Here is a 23995-nt window from a genome sequence, read left to right on the forward strand (position 1 = left end):
CCCACTCTGTTTTGCTAAACTAACTCTTATGGCATTTGCGATCTGTACTTTATTCAATAACTATTCAATGTTTTCTGGCTTACCATATGTATCATTCTGATTTTTAAAAGCCTATGTTTGTTCCTTTATAAGTGTAGACATTTCTCATCATTTTGTGTTTCAATGTCATGAGCAAAACATTTTATTATCACTTCAGCAGCTAACTATAGTAAAATTCATTAAAATTGGTTAGCACTGGCTCTTGAGGAGGGCTGAGCAGTACACAAGAAAAACAAATAGGAACTGTTCTGGACAGATAAAAACTATAAAATAACTTTTCCTATGGTGTAACTTGGTAACAGCTTTTTAGAAAGCCATAGGGAAATAGCTCTGAAAGTGAAGAAACTAACAATTAATTGCTACTAAGTAAAGGAATGGGATGCTTGAGGACACGAGTAGGAGAATACTTCTAACAGAAACCTATTTTTTAATTTTTAAAAAATTCTTATTTTCCATGTATGAGTGTATTGCCTGCATGAGTGTGTAAGTGTACCCATGTTGTGCAATGCCTGTGGAGGTCAGAAGAAGGCATCAGATCTCCTGGAACTGGAGTTACAGATGGTTGTTAGCTGCCATATGGGTGCTGGGAATTGAACCCGGGTCCTCTGTAAGAGCAGTCAGTGCTCTTAACCACTGAGCCAGCTCTTCAGCCTCCCCCCTCCCCGCCCCTTTTCGGATTTTAAGACAAGAGTTCACTAAATAGCTCTGGCTGGGCTGGAACTTGCTATGTAGACCAGACTGGCCTTAGGCTTTCAACAATCTGTCTCTGCTTTCCAGGTATGAGATTATAAACATGGGCCACCACTGCCTAGCTAGAATATATGCCCCCTTTACACCATTTGATTTTAGACCACATGCAAAATAGTATATGGTTAAAAATAATAAATCAAAACAAAAACCAAGTTATATAACACAAGGTTATATAACTTGCCTAGCATGCTTGAAGCCCGAGTTCAACCCCCAGTACTGTAGGAAACATTCATTCCTTTGGCCTAGGAGTTCCAATTTGAGAAATGAAATGCTAATTATATAAAGATTAGTTACATACATAATGTGTGCCAGGCTGTCAGGCAATGGAAATAAAACAAGTGAACAAAATGAAAGGCAAGAATCATCTTTGTTTTAATAAAGCAAAATAGTCTAAGTTAGCCAATAGATGAGATTATTATGTTAGGTGATAGGAAGTATTGTGAAAAGAAAATCAAGCAGGAAGGAGAACCAGAGATTTGGCAGGAGGAGGGTTAAAATCTTAGCGGAGTGGCCAGGGAAGGTCTTACTGAGAAAGTGATATTTGAGAAAAGACCATTAGAAAGTGGGGAACTTGAGACACAGAATATGTGGGAGGAGCAGAGGCATTTCAGACAGAGGGAATAAGAACTGCAAAGGCTGAGATGGGGGCATGCCGGCTCTGTCAAAAAAGCAAAGGTCAGGCGGGGCATGGTGGCGCAGGCCTTTAATTCCAGCACTCAGGAGGCAGAGGCAGGTAGATCTCTGTGAGTTCAAGGCCAGCCTGGTCTACACAGTGGGTTCCAGGCCAGCTGTGACTACAGAGAGACCCTGTCTCAAAAAGAGAGAGAGAGAAAAGCAAAGGCCACTGTGGCTAGAATCGATGGAGTGTCCCAAAGCACAGGAGATGAACAAAGAGGGAAGACAGATTACATTAATTAAACAAATGAAATTTATGGTCAGTCAGATAAAAACGGGGACTATCTAGATCATATCACAAAAAATAAGAAGCTGGACAGAGAGGTCATTTTGTACAGGCAGAGTGAAAAGTTACACTTACTGCTGATGTTGAAAGGTTCAAAACAATTCATTGCAATGAGATAAAAATGTACAGACAGAGGAAAGAAAGGAATGAAAAAGCCATTTTTTGCAAATGACTATATGTAGTAATTCAAGACAATCTAATGAAAACTACTAGAACTAGCAATTCAGTAATGCTGACAGATAAAAGGCAAATATGTGTCCACCTCACAAGGAGGGAGAACTATTGTCTGTTCATCAATTTAGCAGATAGATAGGCAAATAGATAAATGGATAGAAGGATGGATGGACAGACAGAAAGACAGGGATTCACAGATACTAATATTCTTGGTTGACTGGTACAGATGCAATGATCTGTGAAATAGAGACTCAAAAAAATAAATTTTCTTATATTTGAGAAAAAAAAGTGGAGGCTTTTTAAAAAAGACCTAAATAGAAAAGAAAAGTAGGAATGGACAGAACTTAGTGGTAGAGCAAGCACCTTCCTAGCATGTATGAGGCCCTGGGTTCAATTTCCAGTAACACGCACACACACACACACACACACACACACACACACCCCTCTCTACCTGGATCAGCATCTAAGCAAACTACACAAACCAGCAGTATAACTAAATAAAAATGAAAAAGGTTTCATTTTGAAATCTTAACATTCAAAGAAGCCAGGTAATTACACGACTGTAATCCTAACACTTCAGAAGTTGAGGCAGGAGCATCAGGAGTTTGAGGCTATATAATGAGACCCCGTCTCAAAAAATAAAAATAAAAACAACCTCCTCACACATGTAATGTTCAAAGAGCCCAAAGGAAAATAAGAAAATAGAAATAAAGGAAGAAGACAAAGAATACTTATATGGTAGATTATGCTCTAACAGATCAGAAATTACCTTTATGTGCATTAAGAATGGGCTAAGTAGATTAAGGAAGAAAAACTTACTTCAAAGACTATAAGTAGGCTGAAAGCAAAAAGCCTGAAACAGGATAAAATATGCAAACACTAATTTTCTAAGAAAACAGAATGACAATAGTTCCAAATCCACGTGGAGTCATTAACATCAAAATCTCAGCCATGGGTAGAATAGAAAATCAGCAAGGGATACTGAAGTTCGTGATAAAAACCAAGTCACAGGATCTGACATACACAGAACACTTAATCCAACAAGAGCAGAATACACTTTTTTTTTTTTTCAAATGCCAACAGATCATTCACTAAGATATACCCTGGCCAATAAAAAAAACTTGAACAAATTTCCAGAATCGAAACCACAGAACATGTTCTCTGATCCTAATGGAATCAAAGTACAGACTGACTATAGAAAAGTGATAGGAAAATATTAAAACACTTGAAAATTGAAGAGCCACTTCTAATAAATTTGTGAATCAAACAAGAAGCAAAATAATAAATAAATAAACAAATAAATAAATAATAGACTGGGCTACACAGCAAGTTCCAAGTCATCCTGAGCTCTATAATGAGACTATTTGAAATGAAAAAAAAAAAAACTTTAAAGCTAATTAAAGTAAATCACAACATATCAAAATATACAGGACACAGCCAAAGCAATGCTAGGAGGGAGATTCACAACTATAAGTTTACATTAGAAGACTTTAGGAGCTGGAGAGATGGCTCAGTGGTTAAGAACATTGGTTGTTCTTACAGAAGACCCAAGTTCAAATCCCACCACCCACATGGCAGCTAACAACTGTCCGTAACTCCAGTTCCAGGAGATCCAACAGCCTCTTCTGTCTTCCACGAGCATTGCACAACATGGGTGCACTCATCTACATGCAGGCAATAACACTCATAACATAAAATAAATTTTTTTTTTAAAAATTAAAAAAAAAAGAAGACTTTAGGTCAGTAAACTACTTTCTTTCCTTAAACTAGAGGAATGCACTAGGCCAGTCAAAACCCTGCCCACCCCACTGCCATATCCACATTCCCAGGACTAGCCTGGTTTGTGTTGGTGTTGCTCAGGCTCTGACTAGCCTAGGGAGCTAGCCAGAACACTGTCCACTCTACTGCCATCTCCACACTCACAGTCATAACTACAGGGAGACCCTGTCTCAAAAAGACCAAAAAAAAAAAATAAAAACCCCCAAAAAATCATCAATGAAAATCTGAAGCACTGGTCAACTAGCTCTTCATACCTGGTCTAAAATCAACTAAGCTATAACAAAGACAGAACTCAATTTCCACAAAACAAAGGCAGACTAGAATTTCATATCTCACACAACCAACAAAAAGTCATACGCCCAGGTCACATCACATAAATACAAACAATATGAAAAACCAAGACAATGTCTCCATCAAAATGCACTAGTCCTACAGAAATGTTCACAATGAGAACTACCTAGAGGAATCCCTAGGACACAGAACTTAAAAGAACAATTATAAACATGATCAAAGAATTCAAGGAGTTTAAAGAATTCCTCAATGAACTAACTCAAAGAGGAAAGGAATAAATTCCTGAGTAAAACTCAAGAAAATACAAATATATGGCTGGAAGAAATGACAAAGACAATTCAGAATTTGAAAAGTAAATTCAAGAGAGAAATATCGAAGAAAATTCAAGCTGAAATGAAGATGGAATTGAAAAATGCAACAACCCAATTAGAAACTTCAGAGGAAAATCTTGCCAGAAAAATAGATTAAGTAGAAGGCAGAAAATCAGGACTTGAAGATAAAGTAAGGAATTGGACCATGCAAGCAAAAAAATATGAAAAATAAATGAATTTTTTAAAAATTAAAAAGAAACATGCAAGAGCTGTAAAACACCCTAAAAAGACCAAATCTACAAATGCTAGGCATAGAGGAAAGAGAAGAATCTTAGGTCAACTTCAAAGACCAAATCTCTAACAGGATTACAAAAGGAAATTCCCCTAAGGAAAGATACCCATACAGATAAAAGAAGCACACAGAACACCAAATAGAACCAGAAAAGAAACTCCCCACAGTATATCATAGTAAAAACACAAAATATACAGGACAAACAGAGGGCACCGAAAGCAGCAAGAGAAAAACCACAAGTTACATACAAGAGAAAACCCATCAGAGTAACACCTGACTTTTGGGTTTTTTTTTTTTTTTTCGGTCTTTAGTGCTGGGACTAAAGGTGTGTGCCATCATGCCCAGAACAGCTGCCATTTTAATGAAAACTTTTTTTTTGGGGGGGGTCTTTTTGAGACAGGGTCTCCCTGTACACCCAGCTGGCCTGCAACTCCCTATGTAGACCAGGCGGGTGTGAACTCAGAGATCATCCACTTGTCTCTGCGTCCCAAGTGCTGGGATTAAAGGCATATACCACCACACCTGGCTTTTAATGGAAACTTTAAAAGCCAGATGAGCCTGGAGCACTGTACTCCAACTTCTAAATGACTACAGATGCCAACCCAGATTACTTTACCCAGCAAAACTATCTGCTACAGCTGAGGGAGAAAGAAAAACCTTTCAAGGTAGAGACAGGCTGAAAGAATTCATGTCCACCAAATCAACCCTACAGAGAATATCAGAAGCAGAGCTCCAGACTGGAGAAAGGAATAAACACAGCCAAGAGGCTACAGAAAGAAAACAAATGAAGTAATAATTATGGAAACACAAGACAGAACTAAGATCACAAGCAGAAAATAAAATGATAATAACTAGGCCTGGAGAGATGGCTCAGGGGTTAAGAGCAATTACTGCTCTTCCAGAGGACCAACATGGCAGTTAACACCAGACAGTAACTCGAGTTTCAGGGAATTTCGGCCTTCACAAGGCACTGTATGCACGTGGTGCACTAACATACATGCAGGCAAAACACTCATACAGAAAAAAATAAATAAAAATCTTTAAAATGATAACTTTAAACACCAATGGCCTCAACTCCCCAATCAAAAGACACAGGTTAGGTGAACAGATTAAGAAACAAAAATCCAGCTAGCATGGTGGTGTACGTTTTCAATCCCAGCACTCAGAGGCAGAGGCAGGCTGATCTCTATGCGATGGAGGCTAGAAAGGCCTATACCTTTTTGTTGTTTACAAAGAAACTCATCTTAACTTCAAGGACAGGTACCACCTTAGAGTAAAAGGATGGAAAAAAATATTCCAAGCAAATGGGACCAAGAAACAAGCAGACACTACTATTTTAATACATGTCTATAAAATAGACTTCAAACTAGAATCAATCAGAAGTGATAAAGAAGGACACTTCATTCTGATCAACCAAGAAGACATCACAATTTTAAACAAAGGGTACCAAATTTGGGAGCACTCAATTTCATAAAAAAAGTACCATTGGACTTGAAGGGACAGATTAGCCCCACTGAATACCCCACTTTTTCCAAAAGACAAGTCATTTGGACAAAAAAAATAAACAGAGAAACACTGGAATTAAATGATATCATACATCAAATGAACCTAACAGACATCTACAAAATATTCCACCCAAACACCAAAGAATATACATTCTATTCAGCAGTCTATGTTGTTTCCCTAAAACAGACCACATAATGGGACACAAATCAAATATCAACGTATATGGAAAAACTGAAATAACTCGATGTGTCCTATCTGACCACAATGCTATAAAGCTTAAAAACAACAGCAAAAGAATCTCCAGTAATTACATGAGCTCATGGAGATTAAGTAACACACTACTGAATGATGAATGGATCAAAGAAGCAATCAAGAAAGAAAATAGAAATTCCTGAAATTAAATGAAAACACCCCAAAATCTCTGAGACACATTAAAAACAATCCTAAGAGGCTTATTTATAGCTCTAAACATCTACCTTAAAAAAAAAAAAAAAAAAAAAAAAAAAAAAAAAAAAAGAACTCACATTAAGAGCATTGACTGCTCTTTGTAGAGGACCCAGGTTCAGTTCCCAACACACCCACGTGGCGGTTGCGAACCACCCTTAACTCCAGTTCCAGGGGAATCCAAAGCCCTCTTCTGACCTCTGCGGCATTGCATAACACGGGTGCACATACATGTAGGCAATACACTCGTACACATTAAAAAAAAAAAAAACCAGAAAGAGCAGAAATAATGATACAACTCAAGAATCTGGAAAAACAAGAGCAAATCAAACTCAAACCCAGCAGATAAGAAGATATAGTAAAAATCAGAGCAGAAATCAATAAAACAGAAACAAAGAACACAATACAAAGACTCAATGAATCTAATAGAGCTTTGTAAAGATAAACAAGATCAATAGAACTAGAATCACTACTGCTTATATTATTCAAAAAGATAGAAACAGAGGAGGCACTTTTAAACTCCTTATATAAATCCAGTATTACTCTAATACCAAAACCAGGTAAAGGTGCAAGAACAAAAAGGCAGAATTACAGGCCAATATCCCTGATGAAATAAATGCAAAAATCCTCAATAAAATACTTGCAAACTGCATATAGACATAGATTAAAAAGATTACTCACCATGATCAAGTTGGCTTTATTCCAGAGATGTAGAGATACAGGGATGGTTCAACATCAATAAATGTAATACATCATATAAATGGACTTAAAGTAAAAAAAATCTCATGATCATCTCAATAGATGTAGAAAAGGCCTTTGACAAAATCTAACATGGCTTCACGATAAAAGTCTTAGAGGAAACATACCTCAACATAATTAAGTCTATATATGATAAGCTCACAGCCAACATTATTTAAATGTTTTGATTCATTTATTTTTATTTTATGTATATGTATGAGTGTTTTGCCTATATGTATGTAAATGCACCATGTGCATATAATGTCCATGGAATCCAGAAAAGGGCATCAAATCCCCTGGAACTGGAGTTATGGATGGCTGTTAGCCCCATGTAGGTGCTGGGAACCAAACCCAGGCCCTCTGCAAGCACAGACAGTGCACTTAACAGCTGAGCTATCTCTCCAGTGCCCCCAACATCATTCTAAAAATGGAGAAAAACTCAAAACATTCCCATTAAAATCAGGAATAAGACATGGCCGTACATTATTTCTATTCTTTTTCAATATAGTACTTAAAGCCCCCAGAGCAGTAAGACTGTATACTAATAGGAAAAGAAGTTAGATTATCTCTATTTGCAGATGATACTTAAGAAATCCTGAAAACTTCTAGAAATGATCAACACTTTCAGTAAACTCAGGATATAAAATCAACTTACAAAAATCAGTAGCCATTTACATACTAATAACAAGCAGGCGGAGAAAGAGATCATGGGAACCCTCTCATTCACAACTGCCTCAAAAACAAAACAAAATAAAAACCTAGGAATAAATCTAACCAAGGACATCAAAACTCTCTACAATGAAAACCTTAAATCTTTAAATAAATATATTAAGGAATATACTTGAAGATGAAAAGACCTCCCATGTTCATGGATTGGTAGACTTAATACTGTAAAAATAACCATCTACCAAAAGCAATTTACAGATTCAGTGCAATCACAATTAAAATCTACAAGACATTCTTTACAGAAATAGAAAAAAGAAATCCTAAAATTCATATGGAAGTACAAAAGATTCTAGAAAGCCAAAGCAATCCTGAGCCAAAAGAACAATGCTGGAGGGATTATCATACTAGATTTCAAACTATATTATAGAGCTATAATAATAAAAACAGCATGGTACTGGCACAAAAACAGACAGGGAAAAATAGAAGACCCAAACATGACCATACATAATAATCACAACCACCTAATATTTGACAAAGACACCAAAAAACCAACTCCAAATGGATCAAAGACCTCAATATGAAACCTGAAATACTGAAACTGCCAGGTGTGGTGGCACACGCCTTTAATTCCAGCATTCAGGAGGCAGAGGCAGGTGGATCTCTGTGAGTTCAAGGCCAGCCTGGTCTACATAGAAAGTTCCAGGTCAGCTGGAGCTACAGGGATACCCTATCTCAAAAAGACCGAAAAAAAAGAAGAGTAGAGGAAAACATAGGCAGTACCCTAAAAGATATAGGTGCAGGGAAGGACTTTCTGAATAATACTCCATCAGCTCAGGAATTAGGGCCAACAACTGACAAATGAGACTTCATTAAACTAAAAAGCTTCTGTACATAAAAGAAACAAATGACTGAGGAGGAGGCCAACAGAGTGGGAATCTTTGCCAGCTGTACATCTGATAGAAGATTAATTTCCAGAATATACAAATAACTCAGAAAACAAGGAATTCAAGAAAACAAATGATCTAATTTAAAAACTGGACTATGGGGGCTAGAGAAATGGCTTAGCAGTTAAGAGCACTGACTGCTTCTGCAGAGGACCTGGGTTCGATTCCCAGCACCAACATGGCACCCAACAATGGTCCATAACTCCAGTTCCAGGGGATCTGACACCCTCTTCTGACTTCTGAGGGCACTCATGACATGGGTGCACTTACACACATTCAGGCAATAAACTCATACACATAAAATAAAAACAATAAATTTAAAAAATTTAAAAATGGGCTAGGAAATATCTTTAAAACTGTTCAGCCAGGTGTGGTGGTGTACACCTTTAGTCTCAGAACTCGGGAGGCAGAACTAAGTGGGTCTCTGTGAGATTAAGTCCAGCCTGGTCTACACAGTAAGATCCAGGCCAGCTCTGGCTACAGGAAGACCCTATCTCAAAACACCAAAAAAACCAAATCAAAACAAAAGTGTTCAACATCCTTAGTAACTAAGGAAATGCAAATTAAAACTACTTTAAGCTTTCCTCTTACTTTAGTCAGAATGGTGAATTAAAGAAAACAACTGACATCAAATGCTGGTGAGGATGTAGGGAATGGAGAACCCCCACTCATTGCTGTCGGGATTGCAAACTGGTGTAGCTACTATGAAAATCAGTGTGAAGAATTCTCAGAAAACTAAAAACAGGGGCTAGAGATGGCTCAGCAGTCAAGTACACTGGCTGCTCTTGCAGAGGACCCAGGTTCGATTCCCAGCACCCACACAGTGGCTAAAACCATCCTCAACTCCAGTTCCAGGGGAATCAGCTGCCCTCTTCTGACCTCTGCAGGCACTGCATGACACTGGTGCACTTACATACATGCAGGCAATACACTCATATACAAAAAATTATTTTAAAAAATTAAAAAATAGATCTACCATGATTCAGCTATAATACTGCTTTGCATACACCCAAAGGACTTGATATCCTACTACAGAGATACTTGCTTAGCCATGTTTATTGCTGCTCTTTTCACAACAACTAAGAAATGGAAACCTAAAGGTCCCTCAAATGATGAATGGATAATGAAAATGTGGTACATTAAAATAATGGAATTATATTCAGCTGTAAAGAAAAATGAAAACATGAAATTTGCATGTAAATGATGAACCTGGAAACTGTTATACTGAATAAGGTAACCCAGATTCAGAAAAACAAGCAATGTTTGCTATTTGTGGATCCTAGTTCCAAATCTTTGGATATAAGTATATATCCTAAAGTAAACACAAGAGCTAGGAAAAGTAGAAAGGGATCATGGGAAGTGAGGAGAAGGAGTTTGAAAGAGGGGGATAGTAGGACACAGGTGCTATCCAAAGGGCAATGGGAAAAACAGAGGTTATTTACCTGGGGGGAGGTTTATACAGGGGTAGACGGAGGCAAGAGAGAAATAATACTAAAGTCTGAAATACTATAGAGAAATGTATTTTTCGTAAGCTTACTTTAAAAATACACATATACAGGAATAGAGATGACTCAGCAATTAAGAGCACTGTCTACTTCTTGCAGAGGATTGGGGTTCAGTTCCCAGCACCCACATGGCAACTAACAGCCGTCTGACGGTCTATAACTCCAGTTCCAGGGGATTCAATGTCCTCTTTTGGCCTCTGCATTGCATGACATGAATGCACTTACATAAATGCAGGTAAAATACTCATATGCATAATAAATAAATTAACTTCAGTGCATAAGTGCGCACGGTGCATATGCATGGGTATAGCTGAAAGCTAACAAAAATCACAGTGAAAGCAGACTTGTTGGCCAAGAAACCCTCAAAATAATATAGGCTATTGCCATAGATCTTGATTGCCTCCCAGAACTTGAAAATAAGACCTTACTGCTGAAGATACCACATACTTCAGAAACAGGACTTGGTATAACTGAGCTGGAACTGACCTAGAGGACTCTTCTCCTAAAGACTAACTTTCATAGTATCAGAAGGTGCTATGCAAGCTGCCAAGAGAGAAAACCATCACTAGTCCTACCCAGCTGTAAAGTCTACAAACCAAACCATGACTGGTTCAACAAAATACCTCTACTGGTGCAATAGTAGTACTTTTATCTAGAGAGGTAATGAACAGCTGCCTAATTGGATTTAAGGCCCACTCAATGGGAGGGAATCCACACATGGTATTATAAACAGTACACATGGTTGGAGAGGTCACAGGCCCTAGAGAAAAATCTACTACTGTGACTTTCCTAAACCAATGTAATTTCTTAACTACATTCTGAATATTTATCCTTATATTCACAGACAAGTGTAGTCCTCATTATTCTTCAAACAAGCTTCTTTTTGCAACAAATGAATACTATTACAGAGATATACAAGCAGTGAAAATGCAGAGAATAAGCGACTGTGGGGCATCCAGCCTAACTGAAACATATACAATACAACTTCTACACCTAAGGTTCAGGAAGCATCACAGAAGAGGGGGTGGAAAGACTGTAAGAGCCAGAGGACTAAGACCCCTGCTGCTAGATAATGCATTCTAGACATGAAGGGGAAGCTGCACCCATGAAATCTCTACACTATGGTAGCCTAACAAGACCCTCATCATAATGACACCACCACTTGACATGCCAGTGCAGGTGGAGGAAATGACATCTAGAGGTGGATGCCACCTCTAGATGAAGAGCTACAAGCAATCAATGGATGCTGAGGGAGGGAGAATCAGTTTTCTCCAGGGAGGAGCTCCCTGATAGGTTATTCAATTCCAAGTGGTCAGCCCTAAACACACATACACATAAGAACCACTAACTGGATTCAGTGCATTATACATATGTATTATATACATGTTATGTATGTATATGTAATAACAATAATCAAAGAAAAGGACAAGAAATTGAGAGGGAGTAGGACATGTGAGTAGTTGGAGGGGGGAATGGGAGGGGTGAAAATGACGCAAATACAGTACTTGTTATGAAATTCTCAAAAAAATTTAAAATTTAAAATATATGCAATAAAATACTGGAGAAATAAAATACACTGAAAATAAGCAGAAGGAATGAAATAATAAAGGTCAAAAATCAGTAAAAAAGACACCAAAACAATACAGAAATATCAACAACACACAATGGTCTGGAAAAAAAATCACCAGGATAAACTTCTAGAAAGACTAGCAAAGATAACAATAGAGAAGACGGAATCAGGAAATAAATAGGAAATACCATTGCAGGACCTGCAGTTTAAGGGACCACTATAAACCATTTTAACAAGAAATGGACCAATTCCTTAAACATTCAACCGGTATGAAACAGACCATCTGAATACTTCTTAACACTTTATTTTATTTATTTATTTATTTGGTTTTTTTGAGACAAGGTCTCCCTGTAGCCCCGGCTTTCCTGGAACTCTATGTAGACCAGGCTAGCTTTGAACACACAGAGATACCTGCCTCTGCCTCCCAAGTGCTGGGATTAAAGCCGTGCGCCACAACATTCAACAACACTTTATTTTTTTGAGACAGGGTCTCTGTGTACCCTGGTTGGCCTGGAGCTCACTATGTAAACCAGGCTGGCATCGAACTCACATAGATCCTACATCTGCCTCCTCAGAGCCCTGCCCCTGAAAACTATTTTTAAAAAATGAATTCATAATTTAAAAGCTCCTGAAATCTCCAAACCCAGAAGATTTCACCATAGAATCATACCAAACACTTTAGGAAAAAATAACACTAATTTTATTCAGTCTCTTCCAGAAAAAATAGAAGGCCATATTCCCACTCCATTTTTATGAGGCAAATTTTATCCTGATACTAAATCAAGCAAATGCAGTACAAAAAAAGAAACCTTGAGACCACTATTATTCATGAACCTAGACACAGATAGATGGATGACTTGTAGATATTTTATCTAATTCTCTGAGTTTACTTCTTCTTGCTAGAGTCCTTTTCTTCTCGGGGGTTGGGGGGGTACTGGGGTTTGAATTTAGGGCCTTGGTGCATGCTAGGCAAGTGCTCTACCATTGAGCTGCATTCCCAGCCCTCTTCATTTTGAGACAGTGTCTTACAAAGCCGTTCAGGCAAACCTTGAACCTTAGATCCTCTTGCCTCCTGAGTATCTGAGATTATAGGCCTGTACTACTTGCTCAGCTTGATGGGGTCCTTTGGAAAATAAATAGTTTTCCTTTTCCTTTTTTTTTTTGACACAGGGTCTCACTATGTAGTTCTGTCTGGTTTGAACCTGCTATGTAGAATAGGCTGGCCTTGAACTCAGAGACCCTCCTGCCACTGCCTGTCAAGTGCTGGAATTAAAGCCGTGCACTACCATGCTTGGCTCCCACTCTCTTTATAATGGTTCTCTTTTCAGAAAGAAACTACAAGTTTTGCTAGTATTCACATGTATAGCATGCATGTAATCATTTTATGGGAAAGAAGATGGTTCTAGTTAGGAGTTTTCAAGCTGATTACTAGTCAGACCTTTGTATAAAGTGGGTCTTCTAGTCAGAATAAAGTGAGTATCCAAGAACAAATGAATAGGTTGCTTAAGTCAGCGCAAACAACTCAAGTTGTCACCTAGTGATCAGATGATCATACCTCTACTAGGTATATAAATAGAAAAGTTCACGTAAGATATATTTTGGTATTTTTTTTTTTAAGGAAGAAATAAAGAAGGTAAATGTTTTCCATACTGAACAGGCCTATAAATGAACATTCGGTTCATTTCCCTACAAACTGACTTTAAAAATTTTCTATTAGTACCCATTGCCTTGTTTTGGCCAGAAGTTTTCCAATTCTCTTTGGAGTTACCAAGAAATGCTTAAAGCATCCATTTTATTTCAGGTGATTGAAGAAGTAGGAACATTAAGAGTTCACGGTAACAAAGTACCACCATTGTGTTTCCCTGTGTTCAGAGTACTCCTTCCCAGAAGAGCTGTTCAGCTGTGTGGGAAGGAATTTCATTTAGCCAGTTTGGGCAGGGCTATCAAATGGGGGTGGGGGGGGCAATTTTGTGCACAAATACTTCTCCACAACAGGATAGGAACTTTGCAATTGTTCAGCACATTGCCTATGCCACATTGGGGAAATCTCATGTATACCTGTCTGTCATCTAGTACCAACTCCATGGCGTCTACCATGTGGAATTAATTGGAAAAAGCAATGGTTTTCTCCAGTATACCAGGACCTCACAGTTGCCAAAGTTCACCAGAGTGCTAGACATTCAAGGTGTCTGATTCTCCTCTATGGTTCTACTTTGAGTTGAAGCTCCAGAACCAGCCACACGGAGCCCAAAGCTCAGCCATATCACATGACCACCTTTTCCCCCTTCTGTATGGAGTATGATGTCAAGTTCAATTTAATCCTTTTACATGTAGCTACTCAGTCTTAAAGACAGAACATACTTCTTTGGAAATGGTCCATTTAATGGTCTTAGCACTTTTGTTGACAATCAGTTAACTATAGATAAGGGCTTCATAGCTGGACTTTTAATTCTATTCCATTGACCTATATGTTTACATGCTACACTGTCTTGATTACAACTTCTTTGTAGTTAAGTTTTGATTTGGGGAAATATCAGTCCTACTATTTTGAGTTTATTTTTCTTTTGTTTAGTTTTTCCTTTTCAGTATCCTTTTGGCTATTCTACATCATTTTTAATTTCACATGAATTTTAGAATTAGTATGTCAGTTTCTTTAAGGAAGTCGTGAATCATAAGAACTTCAGGTATTTAGATCATTAATTTTTTAAAAAAAGTGAACAGTGCAGTTTTCAGACTGTAATTTTATTTTCTCTTCTGTTAAATTAGTTTATTATTTTCAAGACTGATGGGAATGGATTTTTTTTAACATTTTGGATTACTTAACTACAAAATCTTAGTACCACAATTGACCTTTTTGTTCTGATTTTATACCTTGCATCCTAGTTGGACTACTTAACCATTTCTAATGATATGTTAGTGGATTCTTTAAAATTTTCTATGTACAAAATTTTACCATTTGGGAGATGAAAAGTTTTCTTATTCTTGATACTTTTAAAAAAATTCATCTTTTTGGGGATGAAGCAATGGCTCAGCGGTTAAGAGCACTGACTGCTCTTGCAGAGGACCCGAGTTCAATTCCCAGCATCCACATGGCAGCTACAAACTGTTCTTAACTCTAGTTTCAGGGGAATCTGAAGCCCTCTTCTGACCTCCAAGGCACTGCATGACACAGATGCACTCACATACATACAGGCAATATACTCATACACATAAAATAAAAATAATAAAATATTAAAAAATTATCTTTTTAATTTTATGTTGTATGAGTGTATTGCTTGCATGTATGTATGCATGTATGTAAGTGCACCTGTGTCATGAAATGCCCACAGAGGTCAGAAAGGGCATCAGATCCCCTGGAACTGGAGTTATGGACAATCGTTAGCCACTATGTGGGTGCTGGGAATTGAACGCAGGTCCTCTGCAGAAGCAGTCAGTGCTCTTAAACCACTGAGCCATCTCTCCAGCCCCTTGATTCTTTTTATAAAATTTCTTTCTCTTGCCTAACTGCCCTAGTAAGAATCCCCAACATAACGTGAACACAAGTAACAAGAACAGACAAACTGTACCAGCGAGATGGCTCAGGGGGAAAGGTATTTGCCACACAAGCCTGGTAAACTGAATTTGATTCCCAGAACACATGTCAAAGTTGTCCTCTTGATTTGCACATAAATGCATGGCATGTCTACCCATCCCCCAACTTCTAAATAAAAAAAATAAATAAATTTAAAAAACAATCTTGTCAAAATCCCAGCCTTAAAGGAGAAAGTGTTAAGTCTTATCATTAAGTATAATGTAAACTGTTTTTTTCTTTAGATGCTTTTTGAGGTTGAAGAAGTTCACTATTATTTGTAGCATATTATTAAGTTATGACAGCATTGGATTTTGACCAATGTTTTATGTGTGTTTATTATGAGAACAATGTGGGTTTTTTTTTTTTTCATTGTAGTGATATAAATTTCATTAAACCATATTTGCATCCCTGGGATAAATACCACTTGATCATGGCAACCAATTCTTTCTCTACATTAGTATATTGTAGTTTTGTTTTCTTGTGATAACAGTGTCTGGTTTTGGTTTCAGGATATTGTCCTTATAAAATGAGAGGGGAAGCATCCTTTCCTTTTCTTTACCTTGCAAGGGTTTGTAAACAATTAGCATTAATCCTCTAAATGGGTAGCTACTAGGGAAGAGAGATGAGTCTGGCTTTCGGGGTTTCCTTACATACAGTTCTATGCAGACTGTATTCTTCAGTCAGTCTTGGTAGTATGTATATTTCTTGAAACTTGACATTTCACTTGTTGGCAGAAAAGTTTATTTTGTGTGTGGGAGTACGTGTGTGTAGAGTCCAGAGGAGGACATTCAATGTCCTGCTCTATCACGCTCTTGTCTTACTCCCTTGAGATAGGGTCTTACTGAACCTGAGCTAGGCTGGAGGTCAGCATGCCCCAGTGATCCTCCTGCCTCCACTGCACCCCCACAGCATTGGGGTTACAGGTACATATGACCACACCCAGCTCTTTATAAGTAGGTTCTAAGGATTTAAACTCATGCTTACACAGCAAGTTTGTTCACCTGCTGAGCCATCTCCCTAGCCCACTCAGAGTTTTCTTCTAGAATCCCTTTGTATTTTTAGAAGACTAGTAATAATATTCATCCTTTTGTTTTTGATTCCAGTACATTTAAATATTCTCTTTTGATTCTTGGTCAATATGACTAAACTTTTGTCAACTTTATCTTTTCAAAGATGGCACTTGTGATTTTGTTGATTTTTCTCTATTATGATTTCTATTCTGTACATCATCTTCATCTTAATTGTTTCCTATTCTGGACTTTCTTTAGGTTTTAATTTGCTTTTCTCTTTCTAGTACCTTAATTAAGGATAAGTCAAGTTACTAATTATTTTTCTTTTTTAATCTTTGTGAGACAGTGTCTCCCTGTAGCCCCAGTTGGCCTGGAACTCACTATGTAGACCAGGGTGGCCTTGAACTCACAAAGATTCGCCTGCCTCTGCCTCCCAAGTGCTGGGATTAAAAGCATGTATCACCAGCTACACATATTTTTTTATGCTCACACCATACCACAAACACCCTCAATTACAACCAGGTAAAATCAGGTGGATGGGACTGGAGAGGTGGCTCAATGGTTAAGAGCACTGACTGCTTTTGCAGAGGCCCCATGTTCAATTCCCAGCATGACATGGTGGCTAACAACTGTCCATAACTCCAGTTCTAGGGAATCTGACACCTTCTTCTAAGCTCTGTGGGCACTGTATGACACAGGTGCACTTACGTACATGCAGGGAATACACTCATACACATAGAATAATAATTAAAAAAAAAAACAGGTGAATGCTATATATTCAACATGTGCAAAGGTTACAAAAAACCACAGATAAAATAGTTTAATTCGTTAATGTAGTATATGATGTCACTATGCAAAAATTTAAAACTGTTACCCACCAGGAAACTGTGAGAAAGGCATGGTTCGCACATTACACATCATTTACATTTTCATATCCTTAGATAGCAAATTCTGGTTCAGCTTTGACAATGAATTGAGAAGTACTTTTGACACTCATAATGTAAAAGAACCCACAGAATGCTCCTATTTGCAACTTTACCATCTCTGCTACAGAATGGAGCATTAATTTGGCAAATGGGTATTATAGAACTTAACATAAAATCTTGTCAATACTTGTAGGTTCCAGCCCTAATTTATAAATGGCAAGGATGGAAGTCACAATAATCATGCCATACGCTGAGTACACTGAAAATAATAACATCATTTGAATAATTTGAGTATAGACTATATGAGTCCACATAAATAATTTGTTTATAGAACTGTATGAAATTTGTTAAGGGTCAAAAAGAGAGGTGGGTCCAGACAGTCCCTCAGTAAAGAAAGGAAAATCTTCTCTGCTAAGACCGACTACAAACAGCAGAAAAAAAGTGACTTGCCTCACTTAGCTGACTCCTTGGTTAAAACATGTGGCAGCACAGGGACCGTGTTTCTAGCTGTTGTAACCCTGACCTCTTTAGCAGATTCTAAGTCCTTTGATAGTGGGAACTATAGCTTCTAAACTAGAATCAATCCAGTCTCCAAGGAACAGACTTTACAGATGCCCTGTCAGCTTTTGCCAATAACTTCCCTTCAGTAACCTGTGTTCTTCCCTAGAGCAAGGGAATGGACCGTCTATGACTGCTGAAGAGGAATCACCCATTTCAGAAGGTGAGAAAGAACTCATCAAAGCAAAATGTGTCATCTTATCTGTCTCTAAGTCACTCTCAGAAATCACCAAAAAGGAGATAAGGGAGTGGAAATATAGTCAAAAAGTTATGAAAATTTTTTCACCATATGCCATGACAAAATAACACAAGATTACTATATTCTCTCTCTAAAACACTTCATCAAGTATTGTTAACTCATTAGGTCTCATCAGGAAAAAATACAGCTATTTAAGTAAAACAGTATCTGGGAGAAAAAGCTGAGGATGTGAAATCATCCCAGGGATGCAGCTATTATACAGTGGATAAACACACAGTCCCAAAGCTTAAAAGGTCTCCTTTAATTTACAAGAAAGAACATGGACCATTTCCATGACGAGGGTCTGTGTGAGAGCAGTCTGTAAATTTTTCTTAAGACTTTAGGTAACATGTTACCTTGCCAGGAGAAAAGTAAAACAGCCTAATCCTTTCTTCCTCTGCAGGCACCAGAGACTTGTTCCTTTGCATCCTTTTCAATAGATTCTAGGAAATACTCTTCATTTCAAAGGCTCTGCTCTATGATAAAGGGAAGCCTGATTGTGTACATTCTCAATTACAAAGTGAGAGAGCCTTCATCTTCCCTTAAGATAAAAATTCTAAGATAAAGATTAGGACAGAATAAGATATACTTGCATGACAGTATCTTTTAGAAACCTAGTACCATGCCCACTGAATATGTGCCAATTTTACAGCAAAAGGTAAAAAGGGAATTAGCCAAAGCATCTGACTACAATATGTAGGCTTGGTTTTTGTTTGGCTCTCATTCAAATGAATAAATTGATAAAACTACTATAAGAATTTGGGAAATTTAAACACTAGATTATCTGATGATAGTAAATTATTTTACATGTGATATGGTAATATAATGTTTTTTGAAAAGTGCTTCTGTAGTGTGGTGGTACACACTTTTAATCCCAGCACTCGGGAGGCAGAGGCAGGTGGATCTTTGTGAGTTCAAGGCCAGCCTGGTCTACATAGTGAGTTCCAGGACAGCTGGGGCTACAGGGAGACCCTGCCTCAAAAAGACTCCCCCGCCCCCCAAAAAGTGCTTATTTCTCTGACACATTCTGAACTATTTAGGTTTTAAAATGACAGGCTCAACTAGAAAATACTTAGTAATGATGGTAAGGAGGAGGTTGATACAAGCATGCAAAACAAGACTGATAAAGTTTTAAATTGGGTGATGGACACACAGAGGTTGATATGGTTTTCTTTACACACAACTGTTTTTCTTTTTTAAGATTTTATTTATCTATTATTATCTGTCAGTCTATCTATTTCTACAGAGGCCAGAGGCTTCAGATCACCCTGGAGCTGACGTTAGAGGCAGTTGTGAGCTGTCCAACATGGGGGCTAGGAACTGAACTTAGGTCCTCTGCAAGAGCAGTTAACCAATGAGCCACCTCTCTAGTCAGCATTTGTAATTAAAAAAAAATAATCAAGAATGTTTCATATGGTTCTCTTTATACATAGGCGTGTGCTGATTTAAAATTATTTTTTAAAAAATAAAAAATGTTTCCCAGCTGAGCATGGTGGTGCTCAACCTTCAGGAGGCAGAGACAGGCAGACTTCGGTGAGATTCAGGCCAGCCTGGTCTACATGTAGCCAAGTCTAGGTCAGCTGGGACAACAGGGAGGCCCTGTCTCAAAATAAAAAAGAAAGAAAAGTTTCCTGGATTCATGAAGGTAACTGATTCTTTCCTGCCAACTAGTAGCAAAAATACATAAAGGCAGACCTAAGAGTCAAAATGAAGAAGAGGGGATAGGCTCCATGCTGTCTCAACAGCACGCCATCACAGTTAGCAGGCATTCAGGAGGCAAAAAGCACTTTGCTCTTTGCTTGGCTAGCAGGGACGTGCAGCATGGACTGCTCAGGATGCAGGCAAGCAGCCTGTAACAAGGTATGTCCCCAGTGAGCCACTGCTGGGTAAAGGAGTCAGTCTGTAGCTGTGCCTCAGCTTGTCTGACTCCCTCCCCCTAGTCAGACTCCTCCTTTGTCCAATCTTTTTTTTCCTGCGTCACCAACACAAAATGGAGTTAGCTGGGAGCAAAAACAATCTGTTTAAAATGGCTGAATGCAGTAGGGAGTGCCAGGCAGTAAAGCGAAGAGAAAGGGCACCCCCTGCTGTCCAACACAGGGACCCCACTTTTCCTTTCTTGACTACGTTTACATCAAAACAATCCTAAGCAACCAGGTCAATTTTATTATGATCCTGAATATCTATGTTGATCTCAAGTTTTCAAACAGTAGAAACTAAGGCAAAAGTAGGGAAAAGATGTTTTTCAGTCTCTGAAGACAGTCAAGATACAAAGTGAACTGACTAAGTTATTGCTTGGTCATAGTTAGTAGCAGTTTCTAAGATCTTTCTTCTATAGCATACTATTCCTCAACTTCAGTAATGAGCTACTGGCCTTCCAGAGCTCCACCGCTACACTTATCACTTCCCCAGGAATTCCTGTTGTTGGCTTCTCTCAATGAAGTCCACAAACAGGAAATGGAGGAGTGGGAGTTGCATGACATCCGGGAAACCACATTCTTAAGAACTGCAGGTGGGAATGAGTAAGTGGGACAGAATAAAAGGGCTCTGGGAAAACACCATTGAGAAATGGAGTGTCTGAAAAACCAGTTACATCCACAGGGCTGGAAGCCTCAGGCTGAGTTTAGTTATAAAGCAACCCCACCTAAAGCAACCCCACCCAACATTAATTCTCATTCATTCAGGACCAAAGACATTACTTGCTCTGCCCAAGATAAGGCATATGGTCCTATTCTACAGGGAACACCCTCCATAATCTTAATGCTATACCTCCCCTGGGTAAGCCAAATACCTTATGACTAAAAGAGAAGAAACATGAAAGGAGGAAAAAGGAGGAACATCTTGGAGTATGTGTGGATCTCACTCAGTAACAGTTACCACTACTTAAATATACTGTTTATCCAAAGTCCCTTAAGTGAGATAATAGTAGTACTTACAGCACAGAAACAGCACAGGGAGTTTTTTAAAAGTCAGGCAGAGCTGAGCAGTAGTAGAAAACTTGCCTAGCATTATGTGAGACCCTGGATTGGATCCCCAGTACTGAAAAAAAAAAAAGTAAAAACTCAGGTGGAGAGTCAGATGTACTTCAATCCCAACACTCAGAGACAGGAGAACTGCCACAAGCCCAAGGCCAGCCTGGTCAACACAGTGACACCTTATTGAGGAGGAAGGGGGGGGAGTCAGATGGATTTTGGTACCACTATAGATCTCTCTGAAGAAACATGACTTCTCAGGCATATTTGAAAAATTAGAATCTATAACATAGTTCTGGAATCACCAAGTCCACCATATAATAAGCCATGTCTATGTAGGCTCTGCATGAATTCTGATTCTTGAAAAGATGATGAGTCCTGTCATATGCTAATATGGGAAACTGCCCATGAAGAGAATTTTTAGCTTATATTCCTCATAGATAATCTACATGAGGGAAAACTTCAGCACTTTAAAGCTATTTATGAGTACACGCCACGGGAGAGGGAAAACAGCTTGCCAACTGAACAGCAGTTATCCCTGACCAAGAATAACTCGATTCTCATCACTGACCTCTTGACCAAAACATAAACTCATTTGCTAAATCCCAGAGAGCTAGATTATTATAGGAGTGTAAGCTGTGAGAAGGGATGAAACAAAGCAACAGAAATGAATAAACCAGATGGACAAAAACAAAGCCAGCCAGAATCCTAAACTCCTAAGGATCAGGTGCTGAGATCAGTTGGGAAGATGGGGGAGATAGAAAATCAACAGGAGTAGCAGAAAAGCAGTGTTAGAAATCTGGGGATTTCACAAAGCTTTTGGTCATTCAGATAACACACTCATTCAATCTCTCACAGATCCTTTCCCAGCACACCCAGGACAATGACTCAATGTAAAAAAGAGATCTGTTTCGGAGACATGGGTGGGTAAGGACCAGAAAGACAGGCACCTCCCCAAAGCAAAGGCCCAGGTGTGTCAGCAAAGGGACAGGGCAGGTTAATGCAAGAGAACAGTAAACTAGAGGACAAGTGAAAAGGCACAAAAAATAAAGGATTAGGTACAAAATTCTTTCTCAAAAAAAAAAAAAATATTATGGGAAAAATTAAACATCCCCAAACAGAATAAGATAACAAAGATATTTCAATCATTACAGATTCATGTCCAACTCATTTTTTAAATCAATGTCCCTGCCCACTTCTAAATCCCAAGTATCATATAATATTATCTTGTAATGATTTTAACATGTAGTTAAATGACAATGGCTCTTATAACTCCCAGTATACCATTATAAAAATAGTTTTCAGTTGTCTTAAATGTCAAGCACTTTTAAATCAGGATCTGTAAGGTTCACAGTCAGTACTGATTGACCTATTTCTAAATTCTCTTTTAACCTATTTATTGCCCTACATCTAACTTTTTCCCCTTGACATGTATTTGTGAAGAAATCAGGATCAGTATTGCAAAGGACAATGAAAGAGCAGTAGGATGGTCCCTAACACAGCACGCAGCTTTCTTGCCACTCCCTTTCAGCAAGTGCTAGGTTTTGAGTCCAGCAGATCTCAGGTCACAGTATGGCATTCACTTGCTGTGAGATTTTAATAAGCAAAGAATATACTAATTCTGTGTTTAGTTATAAAACTATGCTAAAACCTATAAGGCATTACAGAAATATTTTCAAAATTAGAAATAATAGGTGATGCACCCTATCATATAAAACAGAATAAGGCAGGCAAGCAGCTTCATCTTTTTTTAGGGGCTCCAGAGTAATTTTTATCTCTGCCATTTCACCCACGCACACCTAAATACTGAGCAAACTGCAGACTTCTGCACCATTCTCTGTAACAAAGGATTCTAGAAATACTCTCCATTTTATTCAGCTTCAGTGAAGGGAAGTAAGAAAGCGGGTAGAATCAAAACAAAGAGACAGATGGAATAAACACCCAGCCCCCAGCTCGTCTGAAGAAGCAGCTGCTGGTTTTTGTCATATTGCTGTTTTTTTCCTTTCTTTGTTCCTGAGGTGGAGGCCAGGAAAGGGTGGAGAAAGGGGGGGGGGTAGGGGAGGACCATCATCACCATTACTGAAAGTCACCTGACTTTCTCCTCCAATCCCTAGTCTCTGACCTCACAATCCTGAACTTGAGCCAAAATGGCTCAACTGCGCACACCCGGTGGCTGAAAGGAAAAATGCAAGCAGAACAGAAAATTGGGACATTTTTCTTAGAGGATTTTTGGCTGGTTTTTGTTTGTTTTGCTAAGAGAAACACACACGAACACACACACACACCCTAATCTAATAGAGCCGAAAGAAATCCCTGGCTCTTAGAATAAAGTTGGAGTAATTATAGTAGGAGGGAAGAATAGTTCCATCCCACTTTGCAAAAAAAGGTCACTAATGTCCTCTCTTATTTAAATGGAGGTCCTTGGGTCTAAGGGATCTTGGAGAAAAAGCAAGAGCTTTTTATATAGGAATCTGATTTTTCAAAAAGAACTAACTCTTAATGCAAACTGGGACCAGGACTACTACGGCAGTGAAGTAAACACTATTACCTGCTTTGCTGAATGTGACATTGGTCTACTCTGTAGACAATTATGTACTTCTAAAAACCTCTTGTTCAAGAAGCCTGCAAATTTTCCTTTATCTTTTTGTCCTCATTACAATAACAATATAATCACATTATAGAAAATCTAAAGGGAAAAAAAATCTAGTTAGAACTCAACAAAAACCTAGTAATCTTAATAATATTCTGGCACC

At 38.3% G+C, this 23995-nt stretch overlaps 1 protein-coding gene across 3 annotated transcripts in view; it reads right to left on the bottom strand.

Annotated features, from left to right (window-relative positions):
• Diaph1 (diaphanous related formin 1) overlaps positions 1-23995 on the bottom strand; it is a 103411-nt gene that overhangs the window by 18933 nt on the left and 60483 nt on the right. The gene's annotated exons all lie outside the window — the stretch shown is intronic.

Source organism: Nannospalax galili, unplaced genomic scaffold, assembly GCF_000622305.1.
Source record: "Nannospalax galili isolate Female #2095 unplaced genomic scaffold, S.galili_v1.0 scaffold1077, whole genome shotgun sequence".
Lineage (NCBI taxonomy): Eukaryota > Metazoa > Chordata > Mammalia > Rodentia > Spalacidae > Nannospalax > Nannospalax galili.